The sequence below is a fragment of the Lampetra fluviatilis genome, chromosome 29 (assembly GCF_964198595.1).
Source record: "Lampetra fluviatilis chromosome 29, kcLamFluv1.1, whole genome shotgun sequence".
In the NCBI taxonomy this organism is placed as follows: Eukaryota; Metazoa; Chordata; class Hyperoartia; order Petromyzontiformes; family Petromyzontidae; genus Lampetra; species Lampetra fluviatilis.
In genome coordinates this window covers 6924083-6941765 of record NC_136303.1, presented here as the reverse complement: position 1 = coordinate 6941765, position 17683 = coordinate 6924083, and the positions used below count along the sequence as shown (strand labels likewise).

General features: G+C 47.3%; 1 protein-coding gene across 1 annotated transcript in view; it reads right to left on the bottom strand.

The window, feature by feature from the left end:
- LOC144942980 (uncharacterized) overlaps positions 1-17085 on the bottom strand; it is a 35056-nt gene extending 17971 nt beyond the window's left edge. The window contains exon 1 of the mRNA XM_078870069.1: positions 16948-17085. The gene's annotated coding sequence lies outside the window, so the exon portion shown is untranslated. The remainder of the gene's footprint in view (positions 1-16947) is intronic.
- Between the last annotated feature and the right edge of the window lie 598 nt (positions 17086-17683).

Genomic DNA, 17683 nt, shown 5'->3' with positions numbered 1-17683 from the left:
TGGGAGGGAATCTCAAAGCACAGCAGTTGCGAGGGTAGCAAGCAGATATACAACGTGGTTTCACCTGAACAGAGCACGGGCGAGACAAAACGATCAGCCTGGCAGACAGAAACCTTGGCCTGGGTGGGGGGCATCAATGAACAAATGTCACGTGAACAGTGGCACGGTAGTAGCGATAGAGTGACAAGGAGGAGACCAGCAGCCACTAGGGGGCAGAGGGACGAGGAGGAAAGCAGCGAGCACTGGATCACCAAATCAGTCGTCTTGTAGCAAGTACTGTATATCGGAGGTAGGAACTGGATGCCCCTTCCCCAGACATGATGACAACAGATCTTGAGATTGGCAGGGCAAGTTGTTGTTCCCAGAAGACTATCATCTTTCCAATTTTTCAGTTCCTCCAGAGCCACGTGTTAAACCGAGCATAAATAACTTGGGAGAATTTTGCAATTATAAGACACGCACACAAAACCTCGCTACCTAGGCACCTCATTAATATTTTACGAGGGTCACAGCGCTCCCGAGTGAACACGGCGTTTGGCACGACTGAAAACCTTTTGATTTGTAAAAGCAGCTTACAAAACATCTTTCGGTTAAAAAATAGATCAACGATTCACCCAATACAAAGGGCTTCAGAGCCACACCTCTGCTTTAGAGCTTGAGCCATTGTCAGCGTGCTCTAAACACTTGGTACCGCGGTGGCGAGATGTTAACTCCCTTGCCTGGTATGCAGGAAGGTCGCGAGTTCGATCCCAACCCTGACGCCGGTATATTTGGAGTTTGTCCAGGTCCTCCGGTTTTTCCAGCCCTCCACTGAGAGACGTGCATCTAGATGCCTTTGATGCAATACATTTCCTAATGATGAAAAGCCACTTCGTTGGGCTATTGTTTGTGGCCTGGTCGCTTCTGAAAAAAGCTTTGTAGCTCAGTGGGCCCTACCTGGTAAAAAAATGAAGCTAAAAAACTTGGGAGTGGGTTAAGCATACGGCCCTGGGAACCCCAGCGGCCATAGTTCAATGGCCGGTCCAGCCCTCTCGACAGGAGCGGTTTAGATTCACTCGCCACGGATGGGAACCTCCACAGCGGTTGATGAAGTTTGGTAAAAGAAACACAAAAACTGACAGTGGGAAGGCCTTCATCCATTGGTGGATTGAGAATGGACATAATTATTTTTCTTGATTTGCAAGCATCAGTGTCAAAAAGAAAAAAAAAAACTCAAATAAACCGTTGATTTTAAAACTTCATAATTCCAAAATAAGCGAGTTCAGGATGTTAAAATCACGTACAATAATAAAAACGTGAATATGGTAAAATCTGTGGACTTGGCTTATTGCATTGTTTTGTTCTAATGAATAATGGTTTCAACGTTGGTAAAACATACATTTTGTTTCATGTTCAGGATATAAATACACCCACATCGCATCACGTTGCAGCTGTGTAAATGTACGTATGAACTTCTATGCCAGACAAAAAAGGCACCTTTCAAGTTCATCTGTGAAAGAGCTTTGTAGTTAAATCGGATTCCAATATAATGGTAAATGTAACGGTTGGCTCACACCAGCAGGCAGAAAAAATCATCCAGCAGTAGAACTGCTGGACGACTGCTTGTGTTGCGATCGAAACGTCGTGATATATTATTTTTTATTTTTCTACCTACCGAAAGAATCAAAGAATAATCGAATTGTCAGGTTCATAATGCAACGCGATAACCGCAACACTACCGCTCTGTTACCCCCCCCCCCACGCATACGACCAACATGCTGCTTTACCAACTCCTTCTGCAATGGAATAATATCAAGACCGAGACTAGTGAAAAGTGGCGAGCATAATAAGAATTGGATTTGTATTTAACAAGTAGGTTTTCATGACCAATTTTACCTCCTAATGCGTTTTGGGTGAGATCGTGTAAATATAAAATGTCGTAAAACCCACCTCCAACCAACACAGCCAATTAGTAAGGTTTGTCACATGCACAAAACGTCAGTGCGTTGAAAAGTAAAACCTACATTGAAAAAAAACTTTAAATCCACCCATTCAACATCAGTTGCTGCATGTGCAAAGAGGACTGGGGTCCAATGAACTTAATCGAATTACGAAAATGTGTCCATCTTGCTGCAACGATGCCAGAAGCTAGAGTCATTGTTAATTAAACCCAGTGGCTTGCAACGTGCTCAGATAGGTTCTTCACATTATAAAAAAATGTCGGCGTTATAATTTAAGAAGATTTTAATAAAGTGGTTATCATAAGAATAATACTGCTATCGCTGTCACTTTGTGCCACGTTCTCGTGTACGATTACTGCAACCAAAAACAAAATAACGTGGGCAACCAAACAATTGATTACATTGGCGCAGACACCAATTTGGAAAAACGAGGACCATGCGGCAATGAAATTGATGCAAGACTCGCCACAAAGTCGCCCGACAAATATTGATATTTTGGGTAAAAAAATAAACCCAATCCCAACTTCGAGAACACGCGCGAGGCATCAACTCCACGGCGTGCCCCCCCCCCCCCGTGGCGTGTCGTGGATACGAAATAAAAGTCACGACCGCTCGCATTTTTTTCTTCCACTGCCACCAGCATTTATTTGGAAACGGCACGGGCTTTCTTTTGGCACCAAGAGCGAGCGGAGCTGCGATTACATTGCCACGCAAATCTACGAGTTTTTGTTTATTTACTTGGGTTGGTTGAACGTTTGCAACAAAGAGTCGCTGTTGCATGCCCGGTCGCCCGCGCCTTCAGCAAAAAAAAAAACCAACAGGGAGAGGGGCGGTTTCCTTTGGCTGTTCGAGGAATTGGTCACCGTCTCTTTTTTTCTAAACGGAATGTTAATGAGTGCCAGAAACTGCATTGCTTGCAACCCCCGTGCTCCCCACACCCCCTTCCATCAAGGTGCTTGCTTGACTCTCCCCACCTCCTCCCAGTTAACGCCACAAATCTCCCAGAAGTGCACGCACGTTGGACAAGTACGGCCCGTTCGGGTCAAGCCACTGCTGGATGGAGGTACCTTCCCACGCTGTACGGGTCCGCGGGGGGTGGTGGAGGGTTAATTGACCCCACTGCACCAGGCTTGGCGGTACGGGTTGGTGAATGCGGGGGAGCAAGGTGACCTATCGGAGCACAACGGATTGTGCCGCTGCACTGCTCGCATCCAAACAACAACCGGGATTAAAACCCCTGCCGAATTACCCTTTTGAAAAATTATTTTGAAAAAAAGGGTAATTTGCAGTCGTATCAATTCATAAGGGAGGCATCTTCGGTGTGCAGTGCACACAGGGAGAACACGCACTGTACGCAAAAACCCTATACATTGCGTGTGGAATAATGATGGCTCCATTTCAAAAACAGACGTGCACAGTTTATATTAGAATAATTGTAAGCTGAAATGACGCAATTCCTTAAACACAGGAGACGCATTGCATGCGGTGCACTCGAGTGAAAACCTTCTCCATCACCTCAGCCGTGCTCCTTATACGGCAAAAATAAATACATTAAGCCCACCGAAAATATGTTCAACAACTCGCATTCATCAAGTGCCAACGGAGGAAAAAAACCACTGCAATAGGTGACGTTTCTGGCAATGCATATGCGTGTATGTTTAACTTATTTCGCACCGTACAAAGAAATGGTGCGGCAGGAGGACAAACCAAAACACAAAAAAAATCAGTTCCCACAAAGCGATGGGACCCTTCTTCACAATAGAGACGGGGGGGGGGGGGCACAAAGAGAGAGACCGACCAATAATAATTATAATTTGCACCAAACAGTCAGAGCGGGCACCATTCGGTAACACCATGGGGCACCGATTAGGAATTTCATTTTTAATAATCACCAGGGCCCCCCATGCTGTATACTGTACAATTCAGTCTCCCACTTATTTCACTCAATCTCTCTGGACTCCATCCCCTGCTATGAAGGGCCATTTGCCTGAAACGTCACCGATTGCTCTACATTTTTTTTCCTTCTTTTAAGGGCGGCAGTGTTGACAAAACGTGTATAGGTTGGTTTTTTGTGCTTCTGCACCACTGGCGATGCAACAGCACTCCATTTCTTTTTAGTTTTAAAACCAGATGTTTACACTTAAAAAGGGCAATAAAAACGTCTCGAGAAATGTACAATTAAAATAATTGCACCGGCATGTTAGACATATTTAAAGTGCGTCTTAATTTATTGCAATCCTAAACTTACGTTAGTACGGTTCAACATTACTAATTAATTATAATGCAACGCGGTACTCAAAACATTTAAAAAGTGAAATTTGCTGGAGGATAGTAAGTCACTCTACTCCACCAGGCAAAAAAGCGGTCTCAACACCACCCAAATGTATGGTCATGATCTCGGCTTGCGAAGGGAACGGACCCCTACAAGGACACTTGCTGACGCAGGCCATGGGTAAATACAGGATGATTGGCTTTGGAATTTCACGATGTTTAGAAGACCCTGTGGATTTCCATCCACGTGCAGTGGCCTGGACAATGCACACTGGATGAGCGGCGTTCGTCGTACTCTTTGGGGCCGTACTCTTAGTCCTCGGGGTCACGGCCTGGCTCTGTCATGAGCCATTCTGCCACTTCCAAAAGCCGAGTGAGTGGCCCTTCCATAGCTTGGATCATGGAAACCCTGAGCATGGCTGGCACCGTGCTCAGAGCTGGCTCAAGTCAAGCGCAGCTTTGAGCCGGATCGCTTGAGCCAAGGCCTGGGTGCACACAGCGCTCTATCCATCTCCACCGGTGCACAACAACAACAACCGACATTTGCCACTCGGTGGCGGCGACGTCACTACGACGCTTGTGCCAGGCTGTGTGCACTTAAGGCCACGTGAAGTGTCGAACGCCTGCTCACAGGTCGGACCCATGTGCAATGGGTTGACCAACCGTGACGAGTGGCCGATGCACCACCGATGTCACTTCCCCCCACCCCCCACCGTGTCCACTTGCGGTGTTTTAGCCGCCCGGCGCTCCGCTGCACAGACGACGACTCGCACAAATGCGTGCATGGCGCGTGGTGCATGCCGCGTGGTGCAAGCCGCTGCCAATTGTGTTTTTGATACGACACGAATCCAGAAGCAGATCTAGAAACATCCCGGGGGGGGGGGGGGGGGTTCCGGAACGTCAAGCTTTTTCTGTCTCACAGGAGGTGGGCGGAGGGGGGGGGGCATCGCCCCCATAGACCCCCCCACATCATGGATCAGCCACCCGTTTGATAGATACCCCCACCCTGCATGTTGCTTTGCAAAAAAATAAGGTAGATCCATTACAGCCACCGTGATTATCAAGCCAAGGTTTACCCCCCCCCCGCAAGCAGCACGTCTGTGTCAACATGAACCGCACATCTAAAATACATTTAACTACATTTCATTTGGTGTGGATCCTGTGCAATGGAGCGCTCTGGTCAGCGACACTATTTAAAGCGACTCGTACCATCGTCCACAGGACCTTGGTAGGGTCCGCTAACCAACATCCTAAAAAACATGTTTATTTGGAGTGGGCAGGTAGGAACTTGGTTGGACAGCGCATTCGTGCACGACAGACAAATATTAATATGCACGACAGACAGACAAATAATCCCTGGTGGGCAGTGTGGAACCTGTTGTTCCTACCTGTATTATCCGCAATTAACCTACGTGTTTTTTCCTCACCCGCGCCCCCCTCCGTGGATAAGAGCAAAACAGAGATAATAGGATCATAATTCATCTTCTTGGTTCTCTGTAAAGTCAAGTAAAAGGGAAATAAAATAATAAAAATAAAACATAATAAAATAATTCTCACGACGTTTCGGCCACAACGCAAGCAGCGGTCCTCATTTGATTAGGTTATATTTTTATTATTTTATTATTTCCCCATTACGTGACTTTACCAAAAGAACCAAGAAGCTGAATCCCTGCAGTCACGAGAGCTTTAAATCGAAGGATAAGAATTCTCACGCGTGTACACACACACACGCAGAAACCAATGAGGCCAGGCTAGCGATGGAGTAAGAGAAAGGGCCGCCTCAACGCACAGCTGGGATTGGGAAATTCAGACGCAGACACCCGTTGCACCATCGCCTCGTCAGACGAAGGCAAGGTGGAGGGGGGAGGGGGCAGAGAGATGAATGCGAGAAGGGGTATTTAGGTGGCACTGCACGGAATTTTATCACCACGGTGGTGGGGTGGTGGTGTTATCCATTGTGTGTTGCTGGACCCAGTGGTGGGACACCGACGATGATTACAATACTGCGCGATTGTAAATCCAACTACTCCCACCAAACATTAGGATTCCCTGCCACAAGACCCCACTCCCCCCCCCTTTGCTCAAACATAAAGCACTTGAGGTTGATTGTGATGCGAACACAAAGCCCAGGCGTGATAAGAGGAGGGTGGGGGGGGCAATCTGCAATCGGAAAAGCCTACAACAACGCAGGCAGCCGTTGACGGGCTTGGGGTAAGAGCAAATTATACGGCGCAGAACTCTTGTTTTAATGTCTGCACGTGTCAAAAGAAACAAATATTTAAGAAATATTTTGTTCATCAGCCCCATTGGCTTTCCCGAACAAGCATCGTCATGCATGTTGTTCACGCGAGCGTGCAATCTCTGGACGTTTCGGTTTTCAGCGCGACAATATTGGTCCGGAAAGCTGCCGATGCGACCCCACCCCCCCCAAAAAAAAATAAAAAGCTTGTTTTAATTAGAAGTAGAAACACAGAAATGTCCTGCCTACGCGCGTTTATCCGTAAAGATGCACGGCCATGCGAGAGTGAGGGCCACTGGGATTTTTCTATGGAAATAATTTGCATTTCAAACGAGATGTGTTCATGATGAAAAGCGTGGACACGTCGTACTTTAATTACAACCAAGGGTAATAGCACCCCCCCCCTCTTTGCCAATCCATTGCTCATGAAGGCCTTTCCGTAGGGGTTGTTCGTATCTGTGCGTGCTGAACTTCTTGCGCACAATATAGTTAACCATGCCAAATTGGTGGGGGGAGAAATAAATGCAAAAAGCGGTTCCAAAAGAAACTGGTTTTCAATCGAAAATATATATTTTTTTAAAGTGTACAGCCCCAGCGACTTCCTAATATCGGAATAGCGTTCCAGACAGCCGCAAAAGCGCATTTGAAAGCGCGGGATGCGGTGACCGTTTTTATTCAATGCCACACCGTTGTACCAGTTGGTGAAGATGGGCTCGGGACCAGTTCCGATATCACGAGTGATGGGTTAGCCATGGAAAGCAAAGAAAGATTCAAGTTTCATTTATTAGGTATAGCCCTGTGAGACATGCGGCTCTTGAGTCGGGTGCAACCGCAACAAACTAAATATGAAGAGAACATCGTAAAGCGACGATGCGCAACAGAAACATCATCCTGAATAAACCAGCAAATCAAACTCGGGTTGCTGGAGTGCAGAGAGCAAATCACTAAAGTTCTTCCCTTAATTAGGTCACACAATTAAGGCCATCATTATACTGGGCCCACAGTAATGTGTTTATCAAGAGCAGTATAGCGCTGGCCGTCCAGAATTTAAGCTAAACATGAACTGTGGACAATGCTATAGATTCTATGCTACGTCACAGCACATTCAAAATATTGAGATCGGTCAGTGAAAAAAAAGGTATTAACGACATTATCATTTTGCCATTTTGTTCATGTTGAGCCCTTGTTGTATTTTTGCCTTGGTAGTTCCACACACCTGCATACCCGTTACGTTTGTAATTAAATACATATATTGGGGGCAAAGCCATGGTGAGATATTAAATAGCTTGCCCGGTATATACAAGGAGGTTGTGGGTTTGATCCCAACCCCGACGACGCCTGTATATTTGGAGTTTGCACGTTCTCTCCGTGGTCGTGTATTTTTCTTTGGGTCCTCAGATTCTCCCCCCCCCCTCCACATTTAGAATCCACATCACGACATTGAGCATTTGGCTGCTATAAATTGCCACATGACAGAAGCCACTTTGTCGAGCTGTCATAGCCAGGGTTACTTCTGAAAAAGATCTGCAAAGCTCAAGTGGACCTTACCTGGTAAAAAAAGGTTAAGTTTTAGTTGACATATTTTCATTAAACGAAAAAGTAAAATCTCCAAACAGCCAGCGACTGTTTCCCATAGCCTTCGAGGCGCTCGCAAGCCTCTACGCGTTCAGCCGACCTCGAAGAGGAAATTAAAACGAACATAAACAAATAAAAGCATAGAAAGAAAACATAAGCATATTACGCGGGAGGAGGACTGGGAACCAGCGGAGAGAGCATTCCTCTCCCAAAGCAGCGCCTTGTATGGGGTTTTGCCATTAATCAGGTCCGCAAATAAGCAGTTTTTAATGACTACAGTACTTGTCCGTTTAGTAAAATCATGTTGTGTTTTACCTGCCAAAACGCCTCCCCCCTTTTAGCGAGGTGCGTGCAACATGTCACGGTTTAATGGCAACACCGTTTCATGTCCATGCACGTCAGTCACACATTCTAGATTTGAAGCTTTCGTGACTGAAAGGATTCACACTCTTAGCTCTTTCGGTAAAGTCACGTAGGTTAAAATTGAAATTAAAATTAATAAAACATAAACAATAAAATCACGACGTTTCGGAGGCAACACAAGCTTCTGTCTTCAGGTGAAACTGTCACAGCAAAAAAAGCTCTCCACTTCATACAGATTTTTTGCTGTGACAGTTTCACCTGAACACGGAAGCTTGTGTTGCCTCCGAAACGTCGTGATTTTATTGTTTTTATTTTTTATTAATTTTAATTTAATTTTTACCTACGTGACTTTACCGAAATAACTAAGAGTATATAGTCACACATTAATTTTCCTCCGTGCCGTTATTTATTAGCAAGATTGAAAATGCCCGACAGTAATCCTGGTTCACGATTCTGTATTGAAAAGAAAATGCTCACCCCCTTAGGAAAGCCCAATTTCAAAAGATTTATCCCACCGCCCAACCAATGGAAATTCTGCTTGGTGGCGTTTGGGCCAGACGAGACACACACGTATACTCTTGCAGCAATAGGCTTGCGGGGCCTACTTTCTGCACTGCATTCTGCCATTGCCTCCAGACGTCCCCTGTGGGTCGTGCACGCCGCCGTGCAGAACGGAGGGTGAATCGGCTAAAGAAAACAAAAAATCCAAGCCCCTTGGAGCAGTGTTGGCAATGTTGCAAAGTGGTATTGTGAATACAAAGTAGTGTTGTTAAATAACCAAAAAGGGGGGAAAGCAAGGAGATGGAGAAAAAAAAAAATCACACATCACTAGAATAACAGTTGTATATAGCCACGCGTTACCATTTCCTACCCAAGACTCTGTAATACAATTACAATTTACAATACTATTAAATAAAATCGGACCAGGGCTTGCTTCTCAGGCATGGCTAACATCAGCGGAGGGTTATATCTGTGCTTGTCTTGGGATTGCCTCATTTCCATTTTGCAATAGTCTCTGATAGTCTGGCGGATATACAGTGTAGTACACCAAGTTGAGATCCCATACACAAGTACACTACGAGGATAAACTCCTCACATCCATGCCGACGCGGGAAAATCAACTTAAACGGATTTCTTTTAGCCGTGGTTTTTTTTGTACCCCACTTATCATTGGGAAAATAAACGTGCGGATAATGAGGAGACGAATTTGCCGCTCGACAACTCTTAACGGCGAGATTTGCACGGAAATAAAAAGAAATCAGGACGCGGTGGCTGGAACACTGAGTCACTCTCGTGCCGTGCGCTCCTGCCGACCCTGTGACCAACAACCTGCCCCAGAAAACACACGAGCCACGATACAAATGATATGCAAAGGCAAATGACATGCCGACATGCACATAATTTATATCTGTGCAAAGCAATTACCGACTGAATTGTGCACGTGTTCTTCCCGCATGAATGTGCGTGTGTGTGTGTGCCCGCCCCGACTGTAAATGTGCGCTAATGTGCGAGCGTGGTGTGTGGCGTGGTAATGCAGCACTACGAACCCGGCGACCCGAGTTCGATTCCCGCTCACGGCCAACACCGGTGACGATTATCTGAACCGGATCCTGGGCCTCCTTCCCTAGGTCGACTTGGCTTCAAATGACTGCCCTGGTGCAGTGTGTGAACATCGTCACTGGGGAGACAAAGGTGGCCTAGGCATTGGCCACCCACCCCCCCTCGTGTGCAGTGATGGCCTTCATTAGGTCTTTGCTAAAAGCACTTGCCCCAACAACAGCCCGTTACGGGCTAGAAAGGGGGATCTTTGTCTTCGGACCGTGCGAATGTGTGTGGGTTCCAACTGTGGATGCGTGTTCTGACCGTGTGAATCGTTTGTCCGCGTTCTGATCTTGTGAATGCGCGAGTGTGCGCGCGTCCGTGCAATTTGAAGCGACAATTGGTGGACTGGCGACGGCGTGGGCTGCTGGTCAGGGGGGAACTGCATCTTGGCTACAGCCACTGCAAGCAAGGAGCACAATAACACAAGTGTACTGCACGCCATCCCTCCACTGCAAACCAGCACAAAGACGCATAAATAACAGAAAACTCATCTTTGTCAATAGCACTGTAGCCTTAAAAAGGAAAATATATACACAAGGTTGCAGGCAATGACCTATTATATATATTACTTCTAAGGCCACAGTGTTGACAAATGAGTGGTTTGTTTTGCTATTCGTGCACTGCTGCCAATGCCGTGTCACCAAAACATCTCTTGTCCTGGGTGAAGTCCAGTCCAACAACCCCCACGATGGCAAGGTGTGCGTGTGTGGAGGCCTACATCCAGTAGTGGATTTACAAAATATTGACAATTAACGATTCCTAACGTCCATTTCAGAACAGTTTGTCGTTTCACAGGAAAGGCCAATCATTTATAAACAATTTACGGCACTTGCGATTCATTGGTCAAGTTTGCAAACGTTTCTCATTGGCGAAGACAACGGCACAAACGTCGGATTCTCGTGAACACCGCCCCCCCCACGATCGCTCACGCCACACAGAGGGCTGGTAATGCGGTACGAGTGCCTGGCTGCAATGAGAATTGAACCCCCCAAAAAAGACAAAGATCCCCCGTGTTGACAGACTGTTGGGGAAAGTGCTGTTATAGCGAGGGGCCGACCGCGTGACCCCCAAGCACCAAGCTCGGCCGCCTTTGTCTCCCCAGCCGCGATGTTTTTATAAACTGCACGAGGCACTGATGGAGGCACTGTCGACCGAGGGGGGAGGCCCACGACCGGTTCAGACAATCGTCACTGCCGTTGGCCGTGATCGGGAATCAAACACGGTTCAGCGGGTTCCGTAGTGCAGCGTGCCAAGCCGCTACACACCATCGCTTCCCACAGAGTGCTTTGACTGCAGTGAGAATTGAACCCCGGGGGCTGGGGGGGGTCAGTCAGTTTCCTTCACTACCCCCACCATTGGGAAATCCATCAATCTCGGTATTCACTCTTAAAATTTGCTCAAGATCTCCCCCCCACCCGCCTTACGCAACTTATGACCAAACGCCGACAATGGGGAGGCTTATTCCTAGGAAAGAGGAATTCCAACCAACGAGGCTTCACTTGGTGTTGACAACGTCCGAGTTTTGTTGGCCCTGCAGCAACAACGTGCCAGGATGCGGCACAGGAGGAGGGAGGAGGAGGAAGCACGTCTCACGCTCTCCCCATCTCTGCTCAAAACGCTTTCAGGGCACGTAGCAGTCAGCTGCCTTCTCATCGGACTGGAATTCCCGTGCCCTTTAGGTCGGGGAGGGCCCAAAACAGGTGGAAATCGCGCTCGTGGGAGAGCGCCATGGAGGAAGCACCCGGACTGTTTGAAGTAAATACAATTTTGCCATTTGGATGCGTGTTGGTATGATCAGGGTAGGGCTTCATTCACGAGGTAACACAAATTAAAGCGGCAATAATTCTCACCACCAGCACTACGAGTGGAATGGCCTCCAATAGAGAAGCACTCCACGAGGCCATCTACAAGGGGGTTGTTGGGCCTCGTCTACACAAGACAGACACCTTGCAAGGGTAGTCTCGTATAACGCTTTAGTTAATCCCTCTTTAGTCGTTTAATGCATCTCAGTATTCAGTTTTAAAGCACTGTAATCATCCACAATTCGATCTTTGTTGTGCACAATCTCTTTGAAGTGTCGGCTAAAGGGCAGGTACTGGGGTTCACGTCCCCCCTCCAGCAGCCCGGGCACGCTTTGCTCCTCATTTCAGAACACGGAGCAGCACTCCCGGTCCGGGCCTTCCGCTTTCCACCTCGTGACCTTTCCTCCCAGCATCCTTCCTCCCCTTCTAAAAGCTCCCCGACGTCGCCAGCTTTATTTAGATAACAAACGCAAATTATCCCCCCCTCGCTTACGTTGTTATTTTTTTGTATTTTACCAGGTAAGGCCCACTGAGCTATACAGCTCTTTCTCAGAAGCGACCTGGCCACGAATGATAAGCTCAACAGAGTGGCGAACTCCAAATATACAGACGTCAGGGTTGGGATCAAACCCATGGCCACCTAAATCCCCTATATATAAAAGTAAAGGTTCCTGCTCGCGGTCACCACCTGGGTGATTCCAACATTCCCTGCCCTCTTCTTTCTGTCGATTGTGCAGGGAGCAGAGATGTTTTTATTTTTTACACCAGAGTCTCTGCGGGCTTTCTTTGTACGTCGCGGATTTACGCTTTGCAATATCGAGCTCTTGGTGAAATACAATGACATTTTAAAAAGGCAGGTCAAAATCGTGGCTGAAAGGAGTAAAAATAAATAGGCACACGCAAGCGGGTTGAAGTGCTTTCTGAAACCGAAACTCAGTCGTGAAAAGCAACAAAAAACCGATGTGCCGAAAGAGGATTTGGTTAAAAAAAAATCATTGCATACTCCCTGCTTCGTGACCTTGTATTAAAAAAAACACAGGTCGCGAATGAAAAAAAATGCATAAAACCTAAAAAGTGTGCAAAGCAGCAGGGAGACATGTATGTCCATGAAAGATAACGTAAATATAGAAGATGTGCCCAACCTCGTTTCTGGTCCTCCTCTATCCCCAGACCCCTCCACCTGCTATAAACTTGCCCTCGCCTGTACATGAAGCAGCACTGAACATTGCCCATAGATCATGGGACTGACCTCCTTTGCCAGTACCAAAATGAGAATAGGTTTTCCCCTTTTTTCTGGCAACAAAACAGGTGTTAAGATGTTAAAACACTAAACTTAAACCTTTTACAAGGAATCGTGTCTGCACCCTCTGGTCTAACACCGTGTGAGAAAGTCGTCTCTGGTGTGGACCAATCAGTTTCAAAGACAATGCACATATTATCAGAATATGTTTTTTGTTTGCATTCTGACCACAAGCATTGTGGTTAATGCAGACATGATTCCTTGTAAAAAGTTTCAGTTTGGTGTGTTAACATCTTAACACAGCGGTTTTGTTGCCAGAAAAAAGGAGAAAACCTATTCAACACTGCCCATGTACATGAAGCAGTCACCCTCCTAAATCTCCTTCAATTCCTCTCTCAAAGCCTCACCTCTTCTCCATTGCCCATTCTCTTACTCTTCCCTCGCCCCTCCACTTTCTCTCCGTCCCTCCCCTTACCATTTTCTAACCCCCAAGTTCCCTCTATCGGTCACCCATTCCTCAGCCGTTGCACACGTACCCCCTCGCCATCTAAAACCATTCATAGAGTTTACCGTTTTAAAATTAAGTTAAGCGCCTTGCACAAAAAAAGCACGTGATACATGCAAGATAAGCAGGTTAAAAAGGCATAATTAAAACAGTTTTAAAAGTAACTGGGCTTTGGCAGGACACGTGGCTAAGAGAAGGCCGATGGGCGAGAGTAATACAGAATAGCAGCCAGGGAATGGAATGCATCCGACAGGACGGCCACTGAGAAGATTGAGCAATGAAATCTGTTCATGTGGCTCTGTGGATTGTTGCAATGTAGGACCACGAGGTGTGGCGGTGATTTAGGAATGCCGTCATCTAGCAGTAGATTGACCACAGCGGATGATCATGATGAAGACAAACCAATGGGACAAGCATGCCATCCCCGCCTGCTTGGCCGACCAGTGGCTTGGCAAGAACACGACGGAGTCAATTTCGCCGACGAAAATATTCGTCAACAAAACTATATATATATATATTTCACGTTAGTTAAAAATTACTATAAAAAGAGGAGGGGGGGGGGTGGCGAAAATCATCAAGCACGACGACGACTTCAGCAGTCCACCCAAAGGCCCACTGTGCTTGACACGGCTCTAACGAAGACGCAGATCAAGTTAATTCAGCAACGTAATTAGAGACCGCAGTGCACCAGGGAAGGCCAAACATGGTAAATGGCCATGTACTGTACGGTATATAAAAATACTTAAGGGTTTGCCCGATTGGCCAACCCAATATTAACATTGGCGAGAAAATTACGAGGGGGGCCCTCCCCAAAAGCCATGCGGATCATGAGACCCATTTGACCATACGTCACCACGCCAGTCAAAAAGGTGGGAAAAAATTGGACTTGAAGCTTATCACAACAACGGACATGGCCGCTGTCCTCGATGTAGCCCCACAAGCCACATGGCTAAAAAAAAAAACTGTTGTGCACATTCATCGATCGCTCGAGTGAGCGAGCGAAGCGCTGCCCATCCAGGGGCTTGACGCCACTTAGGGCCTGCGGATGTCGGGCACATTCACGGCGACGAGGTCGTCGCCTCCTCCAGCACCGGCGGCCGGTTTACCGCCGTCCACCAGCACTTGCAAGGGGCACAAAGTGTGAGAGCTGGCGCCGACAGCCAGTGCCACACGCGCGCACGTCCTCAGCTGCTGCACGCATAAAGCACTCTTTGACAGGTCATGGGGCGCAGGGGGGAGGGTCCAGTATTTGCGCACAAGCAACAGGCATTGCAGCGTCCACAAACAATTATTACACAATTTATAATTAGACGGTGTTGCGCTCGCTCCGAACCCACCTACCGGCCTTTGATTCCAAATCAAAAGGTTCATACAATCTTGATTTGAAGCTTTACCAAAAGAACCAGGTTCATTCATACAAGTGGCCAGTGAAATCTGAAGCGGTCTTGAACCACCCACCTCCCCGAGTCGCACCAACTACAGCGATGGATTCATGCGCACAAAAAAAATTTCGAAGTGTGCATCGCGAGCGTAAGAAGCGACCGTTACACGGACGGAACCGGTGCGTTTGGACACGCACAATCACGAGGGAGCGCTTCTCACCTGCTCGTCAAGTGTCTACATAGATTGAAAACACCACATCCACGTGTCCTAATATGCACATGGGGCGGTGGAAATTCCACATTCCCATGACGAGGAACAGTAGCCAGTAGGACATCACAAATTAACCGCATGCCCCATGCTGCCTCTTCACCTCGGGTGGCGCTCACTGCTGGATGAAGACAACCACATTTCGTGGTTTCACGATACCGCAACGAATCTCGATCCCGCACACGAACAAATCCTCCACCTCGGTGGAAACGTTCTCTACCTTGGCCGCTTCTCAGTCGACCATTAGGTCATCATGCCGACCAGGCGACTCGTCCCACTCAAGGCCCACCAAGCTTTGTTTGCGGAGCACGAGATTTGGGCTCAAGATAAACAAGGCTAAACACATTATTAACATTTGTTTACAGGAAAACACATCAGAGCATGCATGCACGCATGTATGCCCAGGGGATGATGACTGAAGTTGGGTCAGGATGAACACGATTCAATAAAGGAGGCGAGCGGTATTTTGCGAGAGGGTACTTTTTGGTAGTTATTTTACCGCCCGAGAAGTGATGATGGTGGATGATGTGCGTTGATAAATATTGGACTCGGGTTACCATGGTTAAAGTCGATCTCGATCCAGGATTTGAACCGATACCCTCGAGATAGGGAGTGAGACCTGATCTGCCTCCAGCCGACTGCACAACACGTGGTTGCTGCGTGTGACAAGTTTAAATTTAACGACCCTTTACTGAAGTTGTCATTATGCCAGACGTTTACAGTTCTGTCCAATAACCGTTTTATGAAAAAATACATACAGCAGCACTGCTACACAATAACAGTTACAGATTGGTCAATAGTATATAGCGCGTATAAAAGGTTAAACTTATTACGGGAGCAAGCCGACCACAAAAATGACATTTCATTGATGGACAGGACAATGCCATGCAGTGAAGCCCTCCAAACATAACGCCGATGCGGGCATATTCCGCAGTCATTGTAACAGGGCAAAAGGTCTGTCCCCCTAGAGTTAACCGGTGTGCAATCCTTAAAAAAAAAAATCACGCAATTTAATCGGATACGTTCAAGCGCACCTCTCGGTAGAAGACGATACCAAAATCAGAAACGTATTCGTCCGGCCAATCGTACCGAATCGTTTACACAGCATCGCGAGATACGCAATCCGGTTCAATATAATCTCGTGCGTAAACTGTGAACGTACGCCAACGCAGCTGTACGGAATGCGTTTCACGAGCACGTTAGAATTGTTATTTTGTTGGTTATCGCTTGTACAGACGTCAGCAGCAGCAGCATTTGTCGTCAAATCTCACACTCGGACTGCTGCGGCTATTTCCAAGTCCATACACGTACGCAAACACTCTCGTGGTGCCATGCGCTGCGGAGACCACGCGCATTCACCGGGTTCAACAGAAGCATCGAGTCTCTTTTTTATATATATAAAGAAACTGCATCTATTTAAAACAAGATAAATACCTTTACAGTAACTGCACTTCTTTCATCAGCATCAGTTACAGCTATGGTGCAATCCACTTCGCCGCGATGGAAGGAGTTTATTTATAAATATTAAAAGATATGGACACTTTCGAAACCGACCACAAGATGTTATTGAAACCGCCGCCGCTCCCACGTGCGCAGCGAGACGTCCGACAACGGCGGAGCGAGACACGAAAACGGCAAGAATCAGAGGAACGACGCAGCACGCGATCGACATTTCACTCGAGACCAACGTGGGGGGGGAGGGGGGGCTCACACGGCAGAGAGCCGTGTGAAACACGTGGCAATCCGCGGCATGCCGTCACCTGCTCGACGCTGCTGCTGCTGCTTCCTCCTCCAAGAAGAAGAAGACGCGAAGAGGTCCGCCACAAGGCACACAGCACGCGGAGTGGCTCCCAGGGCCGCGCTATTTAAAGAGATTCTGCCGGGGCTGTGATGTCACCGGCAGATTCCACAAATCAGCAAACACGCGAACCCTCCACTCACCCCAGCCACTTACAAACACCCATCCCCCTCCACCCCACCCACCCAGCCGGTTAACCCGCCCAATCAGATCGACGACCCCAAATACTATCAACACACGTGCTCAAGCCACGACAATTCTAACACGCAAACTATCCACCACTCACTCAATCCAACACACTATCCACCACTCACTCAATCCAACACACACACTACCCACCACTCACTCAATCTAACACACAAACTATCCACCACTCACTCAATCCAACACACACACTACCCACCACTCAATCTAACACACAAACTATCCACCACTCACTCAATCCAACACACACACTATCCACCACTCACTCAATCTAACACACAAACTATCCACCACTCACTCAATCTAACACACACACTATCCACCATTCACTCAATCTAAAACACAAACTATCCATCACTCACTCAATCTAACACACAAACTATCCACCACTCACTCAATCTAACACACAAACTATCCACCACTCACTCAATCTAACACACACACTACCCACCACTCACTCAATCTAACATAACACACACACACTCCTCACCACT